The sequence below is a fragment of the Tubulanus polymorphus genome, chromosome 6, assembly GCF_964204645.1.
Source record: "Tubulanus polymorphus chromosome 6, tnTubPoly1.2, whole genome shotgun sequence".
Classification (NCBI taxonomy): domain Eukaryota; kingdom Metazoa; phylum Nemertea; class Palaeonemertea; order Tubulaniformes; family Tubulanidae; genus Tubulanus; species Tubulanus polymorphus.
In genome coordinates, this window is record NC_134030.1 from 21,154,886 (window position 1) to 21,176,515 (window position 21,630).

At 41.1% G+C, this 21,630-nt stretch overlaps 1 protein-coding gene across 1 annotated transcript in view; it reads left to right on the plus strand.

The window, feature by feature from the left end:
- Nucleotides 1–21,630, plus strand: part of LOC141906777 (poly(rC)-binding protein 3-like) — a 140,305-nt gene that overhangs the window by 54,323 nt on the left and 64,352 nt on the right. The window lies entirely within an intron of this gene.

Consider the following 21,630-nt stretch of genomic DNA (forward strand, 5'->3'; position numbering starts at 1 on the left):
GAGAGACGAATAGAATATTTAAGTCCCACAATCACAGGATCGAATAAGTTTTAAAAAAAAAATTGAAATTATTAAAATTTATTAAAAACGCGAATTTTTCGGTTTTACACTAAACATCATTTTCAAGAGTAACGATACTTGATAACTATTGACTAACAATATTCTGGATCCAGTTCCATAGTTCTGAGTTAGATTTAACCATGCAGTTAAAACTTTTAAAATGAACTGATTTTAGAGTTTCAAAGGCGAATCTTTTATATTTCCGGTAGGGTAAATTTTCCACCGGAAAAGAGTCTCATAAGAATGCAGAAAAATAGACTTAAAATTCTCAAAACACTGACTGACTATACCACCTCATATGTTGATAGTTTTCAAAATATTCTCTACCAGAAAAAAAACCGATCATTTCCTGATTACAACAGATTCTTGTCACACCCGATTCTGGGAATTTTCAACAGAATGAGTCTGTTCCATAGTTTCGTTTTCGATAATGAAAAAAAAAAACAACTTCTCATAGCAACAATTTGTGCCAAACTTAAAAATAGCTCTGTTCGCTAACAATACCTGCTACAATTCTCAGATTACGAGGGAAAAGTTTCTAAAACCTAATTGCCAGGAATTTTCAAGGGAAATTACTCTCTTATCCATTCGATAGGGAAATTGTTTTGCAAAAATGCCAGAAAACTAAGGCATGAAAAAAAGAAGTGAAATGCTCTTTTTCTTGTAAAATAACCTGATGGAGAATAGGAATTTATCGGGACAAGGTAATTTACTCAGGAATAAGGTTATCTAAACCTGGACAGTTTTTCGAACTTGAAGTTCAGGGGCTGGTTCCTCAGTTGAGACTTAAGTCCAAAAATGGTCTTAAATTTCAAGACTGGTCTTAAGTTGTTAGATAAGCTACAGAACTAAGTTGGTCTTAGACTGGTCTTAAGTCTAAGCCATGACTATGGAACTGAGCCCAGCCTTTTAGATGCAGTTTTACTCGGATGAGCATTAGTTCAGTTCTCTATTATCAGAGGGCAGCACTGCATTGTATGGAAGCTTCCTCCATCTGACTGATACGAAATTCCCCGATTGATACAAAGAATTTCTTCTCCATTTTTGTGCAATCTTTCGGTTCTCATGAAAGGAATTGTGAATCTTTTCATCTTTTAATGAGAACATGCAAGAAATTCGAAAAACGGTCGATGAAACGGTGCGGCCCTCGACCAGTAGGTGGCGAATGGGTGGATATTCGAAAATTTCTTGTGACTTTTTCATTGTGAATCGGAATTTCATATGCCTTAAAACAGATTTTTTTAAAATTTCAACCGAAATCTTTTACGTTTCCAACAATGTGAATTTTTGATCGAGAATCAATAAGAATCTTATTGAAAAATTCAAATTCAGGATTTTTACCGCACGTTGCTTAGAAATTTTGTTTGACGATTATGAATTCAAAATTTGAATCTTAAATGTAGACTTAATTAAAATCTTAACCCAAGACTGGTGACGACTGAAATCTATTTATTATCGGAGCAATTTTTATTGCGGAAACAAAATTAAAAACGCCAAGAATTTGTGTCAAGTATTGTTTTGATTTTTCCGCCGGCGAGCGGTTGATAGCGTCGAGCTGCACCGCGACCCTCTTAAATATCTATTAATTCTATTGTTTACCAGTCTCGGCCTCGCCTTTGGGTCATGTGATCGTGCGGGTCATGTGATCGTCGTTCGATTAGCTTTAGAAACGCGTACAACTCACGACCTTCACCTTCACCTCGTTGATATCTTCTGTTCTGGTGCAGTTCAGATAAAATCGAACTATCAATCGATTTTCAGGTGGCTCTAATTTTATTTCTTTGAACGCAAAATAAGGAATAAAACAAAAAGTCTAAAATGAAAATGAAATTTTTTGTCGAATTTTCCAGTTTTTGTTTGACCCTTTCAGTGCGTCTACACCGCAGTGCGGTGTATTGATGTAATTAGTAATTAGTAATTATCTCTCTTGAAAAATGGTGTATTTTTCAAAATTTTAGAATTATCTCCAGCACTATAGGGTATTGATTAGTCAGCACTGAAAGGGGTAACCCTTTAAATATTTTTGAATAGACATGAGGTCCTGGTGTCAGATTGTGGAGGTTCTGTTTGATCAATCGCAATTAATCACTGTTAATTAAAATTATAGGTTAAGCTGGGTCTAGGGCCCAGTTTCAAAAAAACTTTAGCTCAAATTTTTGGTGTAATTGCTATTGGTTACTTCACATTTTCAATGAGGACAACAATTCAAACTTAATCGTTTTAGGCTAAAGAATTTTTTGGAAACTGGTCCCAGGGCTCAGTTTTCACGGGCACTTTCTAACGGTCCCAAATAGATCCAACTTGAGAGCGGAGTCTACCTACAGTAGTAATGTCTAGTAAGTAGAGTATTAGCGAAATTGTTAGATAATATTTCTGGTGGTTTAGGCGATTATGGGTAAGCTGATAGTTGCCGGGTAACCCTTTGAAAAAACCGTGTAAGCAAAAATCATAAGTATGAAGACTTTGTTACGCGGTGGGTGCTCAAACAATCGGAGCCAGCCAATATCCCCGACTCTCGTGGGTATGATTAGTCAACTCGTAAAAAATGACTTAATACCTGCGGTCAAACCATATGCCTTTCCAGTACGTAGACTAGGATCCACTAAAGCCGCCTCCCGAGGCGGTCGGCGCGTCGTTCAAAACTTAACTTAAGACTTCGGAAGATGTTATGACAGGCGGGATTTCCGAATTAGCATATGGCGTGGATTCTATTGTTGAAATCGTAAGATCCGGTTGCTGTGTTCGTCAGCTTTAGTTTCTATTATAGAACCGGGATGGTCTTAAGTCTAAGCTCTGATTGCGCAACTGTACTACTGGTTGCTGGACTTACAGTTGCGCAGACATTATCTAGACATCAGACCAGTCAGGATAACCACTTAAAACCAGTCTAAGCTCATTTTGGTTCCATAGCCAATCTAACAACTTAAGACCAGTCTCAACTAATTTTTGGTTCTATAACCAATCTAACAACTTGAGACCAGTCTAAGCTCATTTTGGTTCTATAACCAATCTAACAACTTGAGACCAGTCTAAGCTCATTTTGGTTCTATAACCGATCTAACAGCTTTAGACCAGTCTAAGGTCAATTTGGTTCTATAGCCAATCTAACAACTTGAGACCGGTCTTAGCTCATTTGGTTCTATGGCAAATCTAACAGTGCAACTTAGGGTCCTGAGATTCAAAATTTGAACAGATAATTGAGAATCAACTGTTCTGACCACCTTAGGACCCTCGGATCCCTCAAGCCTTGTAAACTATTTTTCAATTTTAAGCATTATTTATGTAAATGAATTATTAGTTATGAATACAAGAAATCTTTATGATTAATTAAACATCGATTGATTGATACATTTTAGGAGGACACCCTGAGCCCTAAGAGCCGTACCTCAGGGGGGAGGGAACATCCTTTATAAGATACAATAATGACTTTATAATATGATAATATAACGAATAATCAGACAAAATACAAGTGATAATGAGGATTATTATAAACGTAAAGAAAATAGAAAAGAATGATAAAAATTATTATTATAATAATAATTTACTTGCCGATCTTATTGACGTCAATGGTTTCAATTCTAAATCTATATTTGTTTATTTCCAAATCATTTTTAACATGACTTTTATAAAGAAAACTATCAATATCACTTTTATCATCTTAGTTGAATTGAGGAAAAATTGAATATCATATACCATATCATATCATATCATATCATATATATATATATATATATATATATATATATATATATTAACATTACAACAGTGTTTCATCTCCACGGGAGGGGTTTCTCTCTCTTACGTCAACAGTACCTGCTGCTGCTGCTTCTGCTGCAATCTCCCAACCAGAGTTCTTTAGGTCACTAAAACCATACCTACACGTGTTAAATGTAAATATGCTCATTGCCGCCGCTGGTTAGAACAACTCTCTCCCCCTGACTCTCCAGCGCGCGTGTTCGCTTTATTATATTTTATTTTCTCCGTTTATCGAGAAATTCTCCGATTAATTTCCGCGTTGATTAAGCGAAACTGGTAAGTGTTAACAAACCTTTTCTTATATCGATTATCTAACGGTCTTAGAGGTTTTTCGTTTTTGAAGGATGATTGGTTTTCAGATGTGATATTTCTGTTTTTATATTCCGTAATTCGGTCGGTTTTAAAACTGAAAGTTTTGTGAAAAAAATATAAAAAGTGGGTTTTTTGCGCTCGCTTCGAACTCAACAAAGCGATATTGTTGTCTCCGGATCAGAATTCAGGCAAAAACTGCAACTCAACGATTTCTTATTATTGTCTTTTTAGTATTTATGGTTTCAGACCAGTTTTGTCATAGACTAGGTTTTAACTTCACTCAAATAGTTGACTTGAACTTAATAGCGTTATAGTTGAAAAATTGGTATTGATTTCTTTTTCAAATTTGAGATCTATTTTCCGGGTAAAGTTGTTTTTATTTCTTCGTCGTGAATTCCGATTGTGACCAGGTGTCGCTAGTGTGCAGTAGGACATCAACTACTGCGGCAATAGAGGATTCCACTTGTTGCAAGTCAGGATCCACCAGGTGTCACTAGTGTGCAGTAGAACATCAGCTACTGCGGCAATAGAGGATTCCACTTGCGGCAAGTGAGGATCCACCAGGTGTCGCTAGTGTGCAGTAGGACATCAACTACTGCAGCATTAGAGGATTCCACTTGTGGCAAGTGAGGATCCACCAGGTGTCGCTTGCGTGCAGTAGGACATCAACTACTGCGACAATAGAGGATTCCACTTGTGGCAAGTGAGGATCCACCAGGTGTCGCTAGCAGTAGTTACTCTTCAATTAGTTCCAGATTTAAATTAAAATCGGATCAAATTTTCTTCTCTTTGAGTAAATCAATTATCAGTGAAAACTATACCAAACACTGACGGTAGAAATGTGTGAATCTTTTCATAATCATATTTGGATTCGCGATTTAAAAATCCAGACCTCAAAAGTTGAAAATTGAAAACGAACTGATTTTGACTCACAACGCCAGGCGGTGGTCAGATAGTGTATTAGAACTAACCCATTGAGAACAGTTAATTAGTCGATGTATCTACGCTCTGTAAGGGGTTCGAATATTCAGTATTCAAATAGCTGTTAATTAAAGATCTGGTAAAAGTACGAGCTATGCTTACATATATCGCTGGTCAGTGAAACCAACACCTCCTCTCTGACTGATTCAGACTGTCTGTTCTAATCCCTCACTTCTGAATCTCAGTAACACACCTGTCTGATATTACAAATAGTTATCATACAGTTGTGAGGGTAAACTCATTCTACAGATCAGATATGTGAAATGTGAGATTGTTGATTCGTATATACGCGATCTATACTAAAACATTTAACCTTAGCCTTATTGTATTTGGGTTTAATTTGACTCCCAAATCAGTTCCACAATTGTGTGGGTTTAATTTGACTCCCAAATCAGTTCCACAGTTGTGTGGGTTTAATTTGACTCCCAAATCAGTTCCACAGTTGTGTGGGTTTAATCTGACTCCGAATCCAGCTCCACTGTTGTGTGGGTTTAATTTGACTCCCAAATCAGTTCCACAATTGTGTGGGTTTAATCTGACTCTGAATCCAGCTCCACTGTTGTGTGGGTTTAATTTTACTCCTAAATCAGTTTTACAATTGTGTGGGTTTAATCTGACTCTGAATCCAGTTCCACTGTTGTGTGGGTTTAATTTGACTCCCAAATCAGTTCCACAGTTGTGTGGGTTCAATTGGACTGTGGATCCAGTTCCACAGTTTTTGTGGGTTTATTTTGACTCTGGACCCAGTTCCACAGCTGTGTGGGTTTAATTTGACTCCCAAATCAGTTCCACAGTTGTATGGATTGATTTTGACTCTTGATCCAGTTTGCACAAGTGTGGATTTAATTGGACTGTGGATCTAGTTCCACAGTTGTGTGTTCCGACCCCCAGCACGTAGCATAAAGGATAATCCGACAACTAGAAAAAATGTCAAGCAAGTAAAACTCGGCTCAGCTCAGCGAGTGAGTGAGTGATATGTGGGGCCCTGGTTGAAGATGGAAGGAGAGGTGAATATTTTCTAGATAAACACAGATGTCAGAAATCCAATCTTTGCACCCACAATATGTCGTATACCCATACTGCTTTCTGAAAAGACAAGCAAAATGAATCATCACAAACAAATTATGTTTATATCATAACCTAACATATTCAGTAAACTATACCATTTCCTCTCACTCTCTCTCTCTCTCTCTCTCTCTCTCTCTCTCTCTCTCTCTCTCTCTCTCTCTCTCTCTCTCTCTCTCTCTCTCTCTCTCTCTCTCTCTCTCTCTCTCTCTCTCTCTCTCTCTCTCTCTCTCTCTCTCTCTCTCTCTCTCTCTCTCTCTCCCTCCCCCTCCCTCTCCCCCCTCCCCCCTCTCCCCTCTCCCCCTCTCCCCCTCCCCTCTCCCCCTCCCCTTCCCTCCCCCTTCCCCCCTCCCCTCTCCCCCTCTCCCCCTCCCCTTCCCTCTCCCCCTCTCCCCTCCCCCTCTCCCTCTCCCCTCTCCCTCTCCCTCTCCCTCTCCCTCTCCCCTCTCTCCCTCTCTCCCTCTCCCCCTCTCCCCTCCCTCTCTCCCTCTCTCCCTCTCTCCCTCTCTCCCCTCCCCTCCCCCTCTCCCCCTCTCCCCCTCTCCCCCTCTCCCCCTCTCCCCCTCCCCCCTCCCCCCTTTCCCCCTCCCTCCCCCCTCCCTCCCCCTCTCCCTCTCTCCCCCTCTCTCCCTTCCCCCTCTCCCTCTCCCTCCCTCCTCTCCCCTCTCCAGTCCACAATCTAGTTACACACACTGTGGAACTCAGTTCAGAATCAAACCCACAACTGTAAAATGCAGTCCAGAATCAAACCCACACAACTGTGAAACTGAAATCAGAATCAAACCCACACAACTGCAGAACTGAGTCCAGAATCTAGTTAAACCAACACAACTGTGGAACTGAGTCCAGAATCTAGTTAAACCAACACAACTGTGGAACTGAGTCCGGAATCGAACCCTCACAATGAAACTTGGGTTCAGAGTGAAATCAAATAATTTACTTTGTAGTTCTTAAACCAAAGTCATAAATTTGGGTAAGAGATATACAAACTAGAAGAGTGCGTCATCCTAGCATTGCGTATACACGTTTAGGTAAACACTGTTTACACAAAGTTGTTGTTTGTTGTTTGTGCAAATGAAAATGTGTTGAAGAACGCATGGAAAGCTGAAGTGTTGAGTTTAAGTTTCAATTCTTTTTATCAGTCATTAACGAGGGGTCATCCGTACGCCTGGGTTCAACATCCGGGTGACTCCTACCAGACTCATGAGTCACGACTCCCGCCCTCGTTCCACAGCTGCGACAAGTGTTATACGGTGCTGTGGTACCTGACTGTGATTGAGAGCCTGTTACTGTGGTACCTGGCTGTAATCTCGAATCAGGTGCTGTGGTACCTGACTGTGATTGAGAGCCTGGTACTGCGGTACCTGGCTGTAACCTGGAATCAGGTGCTGTGGTACCTGACTGTGATTGAGAATCTGGTACTGTGGTACCTGGCTGTAATCTGGAATCAGGTGCTGCGGTACCTGGCTGTGATCTGGAGTCTAGTGCCACAGTACCTGACTGTAATCTGGAGTCTAGTGCCACGGTACCTGACTGTAATCTGGAGTCTAGTGCCACGGTACCTGGCTGTAATTGTTAATCAGGTGTTGTGGTACCTGACTGGTATCTCCAGTGGTGCAGTACCTGACTGTTATCTGGAGTCTAGTGCCATGGTACCTGACTGTAATCTGGAGTCTAGTGCCACGGTACCTGACTGTAATTCAGCGGTTGGTGCTATGGTAACAATGTCCACGACAATAACCTAAACGACGATTATATTTTATGGCATACGTTGTTTTTTTATGAGATAAGCCGGCCTCCCAGCACCCCCCGGTCCCCGAAACCCCCCTGAAGCTACAAAGTGCATTCTCTCGTAACCGGCAGTCGCCGAGATTTTCTCGTATTTTCGATGATTATTTCGCCGTAATTATCTATAAATCTGTAGTGATATCCGGACTGAGGCCGGATACGGTCGCTGGTTACGTATTCTATTCTTACCGGCGTGAGAGTTAGCGAATGCTTCCCTGTTCATTCATTCATTCATTCATTGTTTGATTATTTATTGAAATGACTTTTCTTCGTAGCCGCTTCAGGCTGAATATTATATTTCTAGATAAGGAGGTTTACGAGCTCTCTCTTTCCCTCTCTCTCTCTCATCTTCGCTCTCCTCTGTTCTCTAGATGACGTTTTCGCTCTCTCTATCCCTCTCTGTCTTCTCGCGTTCTTCATCTCCCCTCTTCCTGTCTCCCTCCCTGTCTCGACTAGCTTGTATCTTCTCCTCTCCTCTCTCCTCTCCCTCTACCTCCTCTCTCCCTCTCTAGATGAAGTTTTCTCCTCTCTCTATATCTTTATACCTTTCCTCATCTCTCTCTTCTCTAGCTCTGTCTCCGTATTTATGGTTTTCACTCTCCTCCATCTTCAGATAAGGTTCTCTCTGTCTTTGCGATTGCTAAAAAAAACAAATGATCCTCTTCCCAGATCTCTCTCTCTCTCTCTCTCTCTCTCTCTCTCTCTCTCTCTCTCTCTCTCTCTCTCTCTCTCTCTCTCTCTCTCTCTCCTCTCTCTCTCTCTCTCTCTCCTCTCCCTCTCCTCTCTCTCTCCCTCTCCCTCTCTCTCTCTCTCACCCTCTTCTCTCTCTCTCTCTCTCTCTCTCTCTCCCTCCCTCCCTCCCTCCCTCCCTCCCTCCCTCCCTCCCTCCCTCTCTCTCTCTCTCTCTCTCTCTCTCTCTCTCTCCTCTCTCTCTCCCTCTCCCCTCTCCCCTCTCCCTCGCACCATCCCTCCCTCTTTCCTCCTCTCTCCCAGTTTCATTTACTCTTCTCTGTCTCCCTGTCTCCCTCTTCCTCTCCTCCCAGTTTCATTTACTCTTTCCCTGTCTCCCTCTCTCCCTGTCTCCCTCTTCCTCTCTCTCCCAGTTTCATTTACTCTTTCCCTGTCTCCCTCTTTCCCTGTCTCCCTCTTCCTCTCTCTCCTCTCTCCCAGTTTCATTTACTCTTTCCCTGTCTCCCTCTCTCCCTGTCTCCCTCTTCCTCTCTCTCCCAGTTTCATTTACTCTTTCCCTGTCTCCCTCTTTCCCTGTCTCCCTCTTCCTCTCTCTCCTCTCTCCCAGTTTCATTTACTCTTTCCCTGTCTCCCTCTCTCCCTGTCTCCCTCTTCCTCTCTCTCCTCTCTCCCAGTTTCATTTACTCTTTTTCCCTCCCGTCACTTGAAAGACGAATGATTCTAATATTCATCGCTCAGTGTTTTATCGACGTCGCGTCGAAAAGAAACGAATCAAATTCCAATTCGGTGGCAATCGATAATTCATCATCGCCGCGAAGACGAAACGAAACCGCGTTTTAGTGCGAACCGAGCGAGCGCGCAGTTTATTACGACGCGTTACGATCGTCGGCAATCGCGCGTTCGTAATTGAGAACGAAATAACTAAATGGTCAACGGGAAGTGAGCGCACCTGCTTCCTGTTCGCGAGAGCAGTAGCAGACGCGGTTCGCGGTATCTCGTTAACGCTGGATACCGCTCTCGTCCGGTCGCCATTGGCAACCGCCCGCCGGATTCGATGATAAGCGCGATATTAATAGTAATAAGAAGCGGGTTCGATTTCAGGATAAGACTTTAAGATAAGTCTTTAGTCGTAGTTTTGATCGTATTGAAGAAGTTTGTGATGAAATATTCGCGGGGTTAGTGCTAGTACTCTAACCGACCGCCAGATGGCGCTGTGAATGAATGACATGTAGGTTTTATGTCAACGTCAAAATCAGATTGTTGCAGTTTTTGAAATAGAGGATTTCACTTGTGCATTAGTTGATGTCCTACTGCACACTAGCGACACCTGGTGGATCCTCACTTGTTACAAGTGGAATTTCTATTGCCGGAGTAGTTGATGTCCTACTACGCACTAGCGACACCTGGTGGATTCTCACTTGCCACAAGTGGAATCTTTAATTGCCGCAGTAGTTGATGTCTTACTACGCACTAGCGACACCTGGTGGATCCTCACTTGCCACAAGTGGAATCCTCTATTGCCGCAGTAGTTGATGTCTTACTACACACTAGCGACACCTGGTGGATTCTCACTTGCCACAAGTGGAATCCTTTATTGCTGCAGTAGTTGATGTCCTACTGCACACTGCACACTAGTGTCACAAAACTTTTTTCAAAATTTGGCCTGACTATAAAAATCTTTACCAAATTTTAACGTAGGCCAAATCATCCCTGAACACACTCTCATCAGGCATGGGCCTAAATCTTTTCGGGAGGCCCGGTCCGGTACAGTTCGACCCCGTATTAATAGGCTCCCTGTAGTCGTCGGTTTAATACATGCAAGTAGGAACAAGTTCCGATCAGATATAGACGAGAACAATCAACAACAGCTTACGAATTAGATCAACTTCTTATCAGTTGATCCCGTTATTAGATATATTATAGTTGCTATGTATGTGCGAACGTATTTCAAGTATTTGACCTTTGAGCCTCCCTTCTTGTTCTCTCTCTTTCTCTCTCTCTCTCTCTTTCTTCTTCCTGCGCGTGTATATATATGTATGTATATATATAGTATGTATGGAAAGTTGAGATAAGTCTTTGAAGGGTCATCAGATCTGATATCATTCCGCGTATGGCACATGAACAGCTTTAGTTTTATTACGCAGCTAGGAAATGATAAACAGTTCATGGATACAATCACCCATTATTACTACTTCGTTAAGATCGTAGAGTAATTAGTTAATTGAATTAGATACGAATTGGCTGTTTAGACTTGGGTAAGTTTGATTTGCGAAATCATTTTTTTTTATCAACTTGCGGTTGCATCGTCATGGCTTAAATGATTTAAGACCGGTCTTAGCTTATTTAGGTTCCGCGGCCAGTCCATCAACTTCGCAGATCTGCCTAAGCAGATTTAAGATCGTTAGCCCTTCTTAACAACTTAAGACCAGTCTAAGCTCATTCTGGTTCTATAATCAATCTAACAACTTAAGACCAGTCTAAGCTCATTTTGGTTCTATGACGAATCTAACAACTTAAGACCAGTCTAAGCTCATTTTGGTTCTATAACCAATCTAACAACTTAAGACCAGTCTAAGCTCATTTTGGTTCTATAACCAATCTAACAACTTAAGACCAGTCTAAGCTCATTTTGGTTCTATGACCAATCTAACAGCTTAAGACCAGTCTTGGCTCATTTTGGTTCTAACAAATCTAACAACTTAAGCTCAGTCTAAGCTCATCCTGGTTCTATAATCAATCTAACAACTTCAAACCAGTCTAAGCTCATTTTGGTAATCGATCTAACAATTGGAAGACCAGTCTAAGCTCATTTTGGTTCTATAACCAATCTAATAACTAAAGACCAGTCTCAGTCTAAACTTATATTGGTTCTAACCAATTCAACATAAGCCTTGACTGTGCAACCTGAATAAGCTCATTCTTAAGAATTGAGGGTTCATTGTTAAGTGCTGGAGGTCTCAATCTTAGCCTACATATTTGCAAGGCCGATTACCGCAGACATATTTCATACATATATGTGTGTATATAATCCAAGCAGACTCTCTTTTTAAATGCGGATACATAATTCATTATGCTATGTTTCCATAAACAATATCTATTTTCTGGAACAACTGTCTTTGAGATTTCTATGCAATGTATTGCTTGTATATACAGGCATTTGCAAATTTTCTAGCTATGATGGAATGCAGTTTTGTGTCGGTCACCCCTTGCATAGCAAGCTAACTTAGGTTGTTTTTTGAAAATGCGCTGATAAAATGTCTAATATCTGGTGTTTGTAGTTCATTTTCAATTAAACATGTCTCAGGTGAAGCACTGAACACAAAATATGTGAAGTGTGGACGATCAGTTTTTGAAAGTGAGCTGATAAAATATCTAATGTCTGGTGTTTGTAGTTCATTTTCAATTAGAAATGTCTCAGGTGAAGCACTGAACACATGTGAAGTGTGGACGATCAGTTTTTGAAAGTGAGCTGATAAAATATCTAATGTCTGGTGTTTGTAGTTCATTTTCAATTAGAAATGTCTCAGGTGAAGTCCTGAACACATGTGAAGTGTGGACGATCAGTTTTTGAAAGTGTGCTGATAAAATGTCTAATGTCTGGTGTTTGTAGTTCATTTTCAACTAGAAATGTCTCAGGTGAAGCACTGAACACATGTGAAGTGTGGACGATCAGTTTTTGAAAATGCGCTGATAAAATGTCTAATATCTGGTGTTTGTAGTTCATTTTCAATTAGAAATGTCTCAGGTGAAGTTCTGAACACACGTGAAGTGTGGACGATCAGTTTTTGAAAGTGAGCTGATAAAATATCTAATGTCTGGTGTTTGTAGTTCATTTTCAATTAGAAATGTCTCAGGTGAAGCACTGAACACATGTGAAGTGTGGACGATCAGTTTTTGAAAGTGAGCTGATAAAATATCTAATGTCTGGTGTTTGTAGTTCATTTTCAATTAGAAATGTCTCAGGTGAAGTCCTGAACACATGTGAAGTGTGGACGATCAGTTTTTGAAAGTGTGCTGATAAAATGTCTAATGTCTGGTGTTTGTAGTTCATTTTCAATTAGAAATGTCTCAGGTGAAGCACTGAACACATGTGAAGTGTGGACGATCAGTTTTTGAAAGTGTGCTGATAAAATGTCTAATATCTGGTGTTTGTAGTTCATTTTCAATAAGAAATGTCCCAGGCGAAGTCCTGAACACATGTGAAGTGTGGACGATCGGTTTTAAAGTTTACTACCAACATTTCTTTTCCCTTGAAAGAAGTTGCTGCTTCCTCTTTATAACATGTGTTATCTATTTGAAGTTCTAGGCCAACGACTGTTGTTCTAAGCCAATGTTGACTTATAAAACAAAAATTAATATCTGAAGACATTCTGTGTAATGCGAGGATATGTTATTCAATTTATTTAGGTGTCTTCTACGTAGATCAGACCAGTAAAGAGTCCGAGTAACCTGATGATTTTTATTGCGTTAGCTAGGAGTAAACTTATCCCAGCTTTGATCTTAATCTGCTAGTAGTGTTAAGTGTCATATCCACAGTCTGCTGGTATGAGCTCAAGGCCACCTAGCCCCACAGTCTGCTGGTATGAGTTCAAGGGCACCTAGCCCCACATTCTGCTGGTATGTACTCAAGCCCAGCTCACCCCACAGTCCGCTGGTATGTACGTGCTATCCGGTCGAGTGTGGTAGGGTTTCGTGCTGTGGCTGAGTCTAAGGATGCCATCAGGTTCAAATCCCTGCTGGGGGACAATGTCTCTTAATAGGCATGGGCCAAACTTGAATCGGGCCTGATTCGGACCAGTTTTACGCGAGCCCTAATCATCTCTGCGTCATCTTTAAATGCTATTTGCCGGTGTCGGTTCAAGATTAGAGGGGTTTTTTACGTAACTATTTCGAAGGTAATTCTTCACTGATGTTTTCAAAAAGTCCGATCAGTGGATTTTGATGTTTTTGAGGGATCGTTTAAATAGCGTTGAATTGTCGAAATCGTAAAACAGCCATTATATCATTCGCAATGCGCGTCGTTCTGCCGTCATTTCAAAACAATCCGACTTAACTTTTATCTCCTCCGTAATCAGTTTCAAACGTCTGCCCAACTATTTTTCTGTCGTCTGTCTGCCAGCCTGTCGTGTCCGCCAGCCTGTCAGTCTTCTATCTGTCTGTTTATCTTTTGTCGCAGCCTGTCTGCCTGTCCAACTGTCAGTCTTCTATCTGTCTGTTTATCTCTTGTCGCAGCCTGTCTGCCTGTCCACCTGTCAGTCTTCTATCTGTCTGTTTATCTCTTGTCGCAGCCTGTCTGCCTGTCCACCTGTCAGTTTTCTATCTGTCTGTTTATCTCTTGTCGCAGCCTGTCTGCCTGTCCACCTGTCAGTCTTCTATCTGTCTGTTTATCTTTTGTCGCAGCCTGTCTGCCTGTCCAACTGTCAGTCTTCTATCTGTCTGTTTATCTCTTGTCGCAGCCTGTCTGCCTGTCCACCTGTCAGTCTTCTATCTGTCTGTTTATCTCTTGTCGCAGCCTGTCTGCCTGTCCACCTGTCAGTTTTCTATCTGTCTGTTTATCTCTTGTCGCAGCCTGTCTGCCTGTCCACCTGTCAGTCTTCTATCTGTCTGTTTATCTCGATTTGGCCCGGATCTGGCCCGAGCCAAATTTGGCGCGTGTCTTATAAGAGAGCCACTCACTCGATACAATGAAACAATGCTTAAACAACGTGAAGTGGTTCACTTCTGTTTGGCCCCTACTAGTTGCAATTCAAACGCAATCATGTCTCGTGCTAAAATTTGGCTCAGGCCTCATCTGACTTTTCCGTAGTGCCAAATTGTTACACGTGTGAACAGTTGTTTTCAGGCCAAATTTAGCCGGAAATTTGGCCCGGGCCAAACTTGCTCGTGTGACCGTTGCTGTAGATATCGCACAGTTTAGTGATGTTATATCCGTCTCCCGTTCAACTGACTGTCTATCTCCCTTCTGTCTCTGTCTGTCCGGCCGTCCGTCTATCTGTCTACCCGTCTGCATGTCACTGTCATTCTCCTCTCCTCGGCGCCAGTCATTCTGCTCCTTGTCTGCCCGTCTGTCCGTCTATCCGTCTGCATGTCACTGTCATTCTCCTCTCATCCGTGCCAGTCATTCTGCTCCTTGTCAGCCCGTCTGTCTGTCTATCCGTCTGCATGTCACTGTCATTCTCCTCTCCTCCGCGCCAGTCATTCTGCTCCTTGTCTGCCCGTCTGTCTATCTATCCGTCTGCATGTCACTGTCATTCCCCTCTCCTCGGCGCCAGTCATTCTGCTCCTTGTCTGTCTGTTTGCCAGCAGAAATGAAAAACATGTAATCAAGTTTCTCTATGAACACGTGATTTTAAGATTATACGTATTTTAACGTTGATGGTGTCAGTTATTTTTGAAATGCGCGTCGCTCCCCTCCGTAATTACTGTGTCATTTTCACTTCGAAGGTTTGTTTTTTGTTTTTGATCCGCGCGAAAGACAACTTATATTTAGCGGGTTTCAGGTTTGAAGGTTTTCTTCAAATTCGATTTAAACCCACACAACTGTCGAACTGGGTTCAGTCACGAATTCACACAACTGCGTAAAACTGGTTTCACGATGAAATTAAACCTACACAACTGTGGAACTGAGTCCAGAATCTGGTTAAACCTCCACCACTGTGGATCTGGGTTCAGAGTCAAATTAAACCGACACAACTGTGGAACTGGTTTAAGAGGCAAATTTAACTGACACAACTGTGGAACTGGATCCAGAGTCTTATCAAACCGACACAACTATGGAACTGGTTAAAGAGGCAAATTAAACCCATACAACTGTGGAACTGGCTTCAGAGTCAAATTAAATCCACACAACTGTGGAACTGGTTTAGAGGCAAATTTAACTGACACAACTGTGGAACTGGTTTAGAGGCAAATTAAACTTGACACAACTGTGGAACTGGATCCAGAGTCTTATCAAACCGACACAACTATGGAACAGGTTTAAGAGTCAAATTAAATCCACACAACTGTGGAACTAGTTTAGAGGCAAATTAAACTTGACACAACTGTGGAACTGTATCCAGAGTTTTATCAAACCGACACAACTGTGGAACTGGTTTAAGAGGCAAATTAAACTTGACACAACTGTGGAACTGTATCCAGAGTCTTATCGAACCGACGTAATTGTGGAACTGGGATGAATCGAACCGATTTGAATGGAATTGTGAGGTTTTTCATTTAAATTACCGCAAACCACGAGACGCGATTGAAATCGAACAGAAAAAAACAATTTCCTTCGAAAACGATTTCAATAGACGGCAATAAACGAAGTTATCGTAACGTCAGGTTTTATGAATAGAGATTGAGAGAGGCGGCGCGCGCGGGAGTCGGTAATTTTCCGACCGAGCGACCACGCGTGCCGACTACCGATACATCGTCTGCGGCTGATAACCGCGTCATTCCGCGCCGCGCGATTAACAAATTAATTTAACAATCGAAATTCCGTGATTCCGTAGAAAAGTCCGCGACCGCGATTTCGAGAATAATCGTCGGGATTAATTCCGACCGACCGGTTGTTATTGATGGCTCGCGTTCGTGCTCGGCGTTCGTTTGCGATTAGTTAATTAATTCGAGTTGATCGTAATTAGTTATGGATGGAATTTATTGGAAATCACGCGTTTGAAATGGGAAAAATAATTTCCGGTATTCAAAAAGTTATTTTCCGCGAACTGAGATCGTCGGTCACGGGTTGTGGATACAGTTCCACAGTTGTGGATTCAGGATCCACTTCCAGAGTTGTAGATTAAGGACCTAGTTCCACGTATGTGGATTCAGGGACTCGGTCGCGCGTGTGGATATGTTAAACTGTTCCACAGTTGGTCACTCTGGACTCGGCTCTACATACAGATGCAACAACCGGTTCCACAGTTGTGGACTTAGTTCTACAGTTGTGGATGCAAGAATCAGTTCCACAGTTCTAGATGTAAGCACCACTTCCACAGTTACGGACCCACTTACACAATTGTGGATTTAAGAACCAGCTCCACAGTTATGAACCCAGTTCCACAGTTGTGGATTTAAGAACCAGTTCCACAGTTTTGAACCCAGTTCCACAGGTATATGTATAAGAACCAGTTCCACAGTTTTGAACCCAGTTCCACAGGTATATGTATAAGAACCAGTTCCACAGTTTTGAACCCAGTTCCACAGTTGTGGAATCAAGAACCAGTCCCACAGTTTTGGAACCAGTTCCACAGTTCTGGACCCAGTTCCACAGTTATAAAGTGAGGATCGAGTTTAGGTCCACATCCAATTAAGCTCATTAAGAACATTGACGTGTGGATCTGGCTCTAAAAATGGATGCTGGGAACAGTGGAAAACTAGAAGAAACAGCAGATTATCAGCCGTAGGGATCTCGGGTAGTGACTACCAGGCATTTTCAAGTGATTAAAAACAAAAAACAATTAAAACTCGTAGATCTGTCTAGTAACGAGGCAATTAACGCTTGTAATTAGTATTAACAAGCAGCTGCGGCAATAGAGCCATTTTGTATTAGAAAAAAAAACAACAAAAGATTATTTTCGAAAAAAAGATGAGATTTTCATTCACAGGAATTTGATGAACCGATAGAATGTGTGTATCAGAAAATTAGCCTTGTCCAGATTCGCTTTAAACCGGTCTTAACTGATTTTAGTTCAGTTTGGCGGTTCTGTTTTCAGATTTGGCAGATGATCAGGTATCCAAAAACAACCCCGACACAAATCCACATGTATCGATTCAGGTACTCAATTCCACATTCATAGATTCAGAACCCAGTTCCACAGTTGTAGATTCAGGACCCAGTTCCACAGTTGTAGATTCAGGACCCAGCTCCACGTGGTCTCTAGAGCCAGTTCCACCGTTATGTTAGAGACAGTTCCACAGTTCTCTGAACCTATTTCCAAAGCTTTGTTTTCTGGATCCAGTTCCACAGTTGAGGAGCCAGTTCCACAGTTGAGGACCCAGTTCCACAGTCGTGTTCTCTGAAGCCAATTCCGAAACGTTGTTTGTTTTCTGGACCCAGTTCCACAGCTATGGATTCCGTAATCAGTTTCCCAATTTTTCTCCTCTGCATCTGTGGAACTGTGTTATCAATTCTATAAGTTCAAGACCCAGTTGTATAAGTTTTATCAGTCTTATCAGTTCTATCAGTTGTATCCGGTGTTTGAAGTATTTATCAATCGATTTAATCCGTTTTTAATCCCGGCTTTCATCGGACTAAATTCGTTGCGTTCATTTTCATTTTTCGAGAAATCAATCATTTCAATTTTTCGTCGACAATTCGGTGTTTAATTCGACTTCGAACGACGCGGCGGAGGTAATTAAATCAACTCGCGGAAGAAGAAAAGAGGATCTCGTGCGCGAGGGGTAGGGGGGGTAGGGACGCGGGTCGATAGCTGAGCCGTGTTTATCCTTATTATCGAGAGAGGATGAAATTTCATATTGTGTTTCCGAGATCAAAGAGTAAAACGGATATAATCGCAACGACAGACTTTTTAATCGGATTAGTTTCATTTGTGGATTTGTATCAGGTCAATATTGCGCTCGCGCGCGTGTGCGTCTGCTGAGGGGTAGGGCAGATGAGGAGGGGGCGTTTGAAGCGAGCAGCGCAGACACTTACCTGGAAACAAGGGAATAGTTGTTAGACGACGAGTATAAATCCAACATTTGATAGTGTAATCGACTGGGGGCTATTTCCATTAGTCGAGACTTAAGTCCATTTTAAATGTTAATACTGGTGTTAAGTCGTTGGTACTAAGATGGATTTAGACTGGTCTTAAGTTGTAAGATCAGTTATAAAACCAAAATGAGCTTAGACCGGTCTCGAGTTGTTAGATTGGTTATATAACCAAAATGAGCTTAGACTGGTCTTAAGTTGTAAGATCAGTTATAAAACCAAAATGAGCTTAGACCAGTCTCAAGTTGTTAGATTGGTTATAAAACCAAAATAAGCTTAGACTAGTCTTAAGTTGTTAGATTGGTTATAGAACCGAAATGAGCTTAGACTGATCTTAAGTTGTGAGATAGGTTATAAAACTAAGATAAGCTTAGACTGGTCTTAAGTTTAAGATCGGTTATAGAATCAAATAAGCTTAGACTGGTCTAAATTGTTAGATTGGTTATAAAACTGAAATGAGCTTAGACTGGTCTAAATTGTTAGATTGGTTATAGAACTGAAATGAGCTTAGACTGGTCTTAAGTTGTTAGATCGGTTATAGAATCAAATAAGCTTAGACTGGTCTTAAGTTTAAGATCGGTTATAGAATCAAATAAGCTTAGACTGGTCTAAATTGTTAGATTGGTTATAAAACTGAAATGAGCTTAGACTGGTCTAAATTGTTAGATTGGTTATAGAACTGAAATGAGCTTAGACTGGTCTTAAGTTGTTACATCGGTTATAGAATCAAATAAGCTTAGACTGGTCTTAAGTTTATATATCACTCTTCAATTGTTAGGTAGGCTATAGAACTAAGATTGTCTGGAGGCTGGTTTTAATGTCTTATGTCACGTGTAATTATTTTTAAAGCCGGGTATCTTAGAAGTATTTTGAGTGGCCTAAGTTTAAAGGTGGCACTTTTTCTCGAGATTAGTACATTCTATGTATAGAAAGGCCGTTTTGATCTAAACCGGAGACACAATTTTGGCGGAATTATGAACTGAAATGTATGCGAAAAGCGTCGGCTGTCGAGCCGGTTTTTTAATCAGGCAAAAGCAGCCGGCGATTAATTGTCGAGATATTTACGAGAAATTAATTCGATGCTATGACGGTCGGACAGCGTTTTATTTCTTTTTGTTGCGTTGTTTTTCATCAAGTTCCGGCGGAATTATTATCGAGTCGGCGATCGAAGAGTTGGCGTCTCTGGCGGTAAGCAGCCGTAAGCAGCCGTAAGCCTACGTACGATAATCCGGAATCGTGAAATCGAAATTAGGCCGGTTACTTCAGTTCGATGGGACGCGTCATTTCGGTACCGGCAAACGCCACCAGACGGCGTGGATAACGGTCAGTTATACATCGAAGTCGAAATTAGTTTCTTTTTCAATTTTTCGACCGTGAAGTCTGGATTTTAGAAATCGCAAATACAAATCCGATCATCAAACGATCCCGGAAAAATATTCACACTTTTCTTCTGTTAGTGTTTGGTATAGTTTTCATTGATAATTGATTTACTCAAAGAGAAGAAAATTTGATTCGATTTTAATTGAAATCTAGAAGAAATTGAAGAGTAACTAGGCTAGTGACACCTGGTGGATCCTCACTTGCCACAAGTGTAATTGTTAATTGCCGCAGTAGTTGATGTCCTACTGCACACTAGCGACACCTGGTGGATCCTCAATTGTCACAAGTGGAATTCTCTTTTGCTGCAATAGTTGATGTCCTACTGCACACTAGCGACACCTGGTGGATCCTCAATTGTCACAAGTGGAATTCTCTTTTGCTGCAATAGTTGATGTCCTACTGCACACTAGCGACACCTGGTGGATCCTCAATTGTCACAAGTGGAATTCTCTTTTGCTGCAATAGTTGATGTCCTACTGCACACTAGCGACACCTGGTGGATCCTCAATTGTCACAAGTGGAATTCTCTTTTGCTGCAGTAATTAATGTCCTACTGCACACTAGCGACCCCTGGTGGATCCTTAACACAGTAATAGAATACTAAAACCTGAAGAAAAGACTTCAAATGTCTGATATTCGATTAAACATCTGCAACATTAAACATTTTGATCGTCTCATAAATGTCTAAGATATCTTTACAAATTCGAAAAAATATATGTCGGGGATATATATAATGATTATAAGTCTGGGGGTCGGTCTGGCAATAACAAGGATTACGCCTATTGAATATCACAATGTATTTATATGACAATGTCTAAGACGCATGCCAGGCAGCTGTTTCCATAAAGGAGCAATTATATATATATATATATATATATATATATATATATATATATATATATATATATATATATATATATATATATATATATATATATATATATATATATATATATATATATATATATATATATATATATATATATATATATATATATATATATACACACACACATAGGCTTAACTATGCACACCAAGACAACAGCTTGACTTTTAATCCTTAGATGAATTAACCCTTTAACATTCTGAATCTTAATGAAAAATTAGCGAATAACTTTGAAGATAGTGGTACAACATGTCAATAGGACTTCCACGAGTTTGCGTAGTGTAAATTTCCAATTGCCTGTACACATGCCCCAAGAGCGGACCAATAGTATTCACACTTTCCATGGACCAGTGGTGGACCCAGTAATATCAATGGGGTGAATGTTTATGCAGAAAGGGCCCATGTGCGAGCGCGTATGAAGCCGTACAAAACCGATTTAATTTTTCTTCAAATTAGCCGAATGTAGTTCCCTGACTAAGATGGACCCTCTCAAATCAGTCTTCGATTTAGGATAAACGAGCGGCTGATTTTACGAAACAAAATTAGGTAAAAGTAGTTCCGTGACTAAGACGGCCCCTCCTCAATCTGAGTTTAGTATAAATACAATAGCGAGTGGCTGACAATAAGTTAACTCTTTCACGCCTAAATGGTCAATATAAATAAGTCAATCAATAATTCTCAGTCACAACAGTTGCCCATTTATTTTTCCGAGTGCAAATGTGGCGCCAGGTTGCCAGGTTCGACAAGGCTCTGATGATTCCTTTTAAGTGGCGCCAGGTTGGGTAGACACTGAGCGTCCATCCCCTAGTGTGACATGTGGTCAAAGACATGAGTTGCAATCACAACCGTGGAACTGGGTCCAAAATGAAAATACGATGTTTTTTTAATGGGACAGGCATATTTTGGCATGGAGTTTTCAACTCATGGCAAGTGAGGATCCACCAGGTGTCGCTAGCGTGAAGTAGGACATCGACTACTGCGGCAATAGAGGATTCCACTTGTAGCGAGTGACCATCCA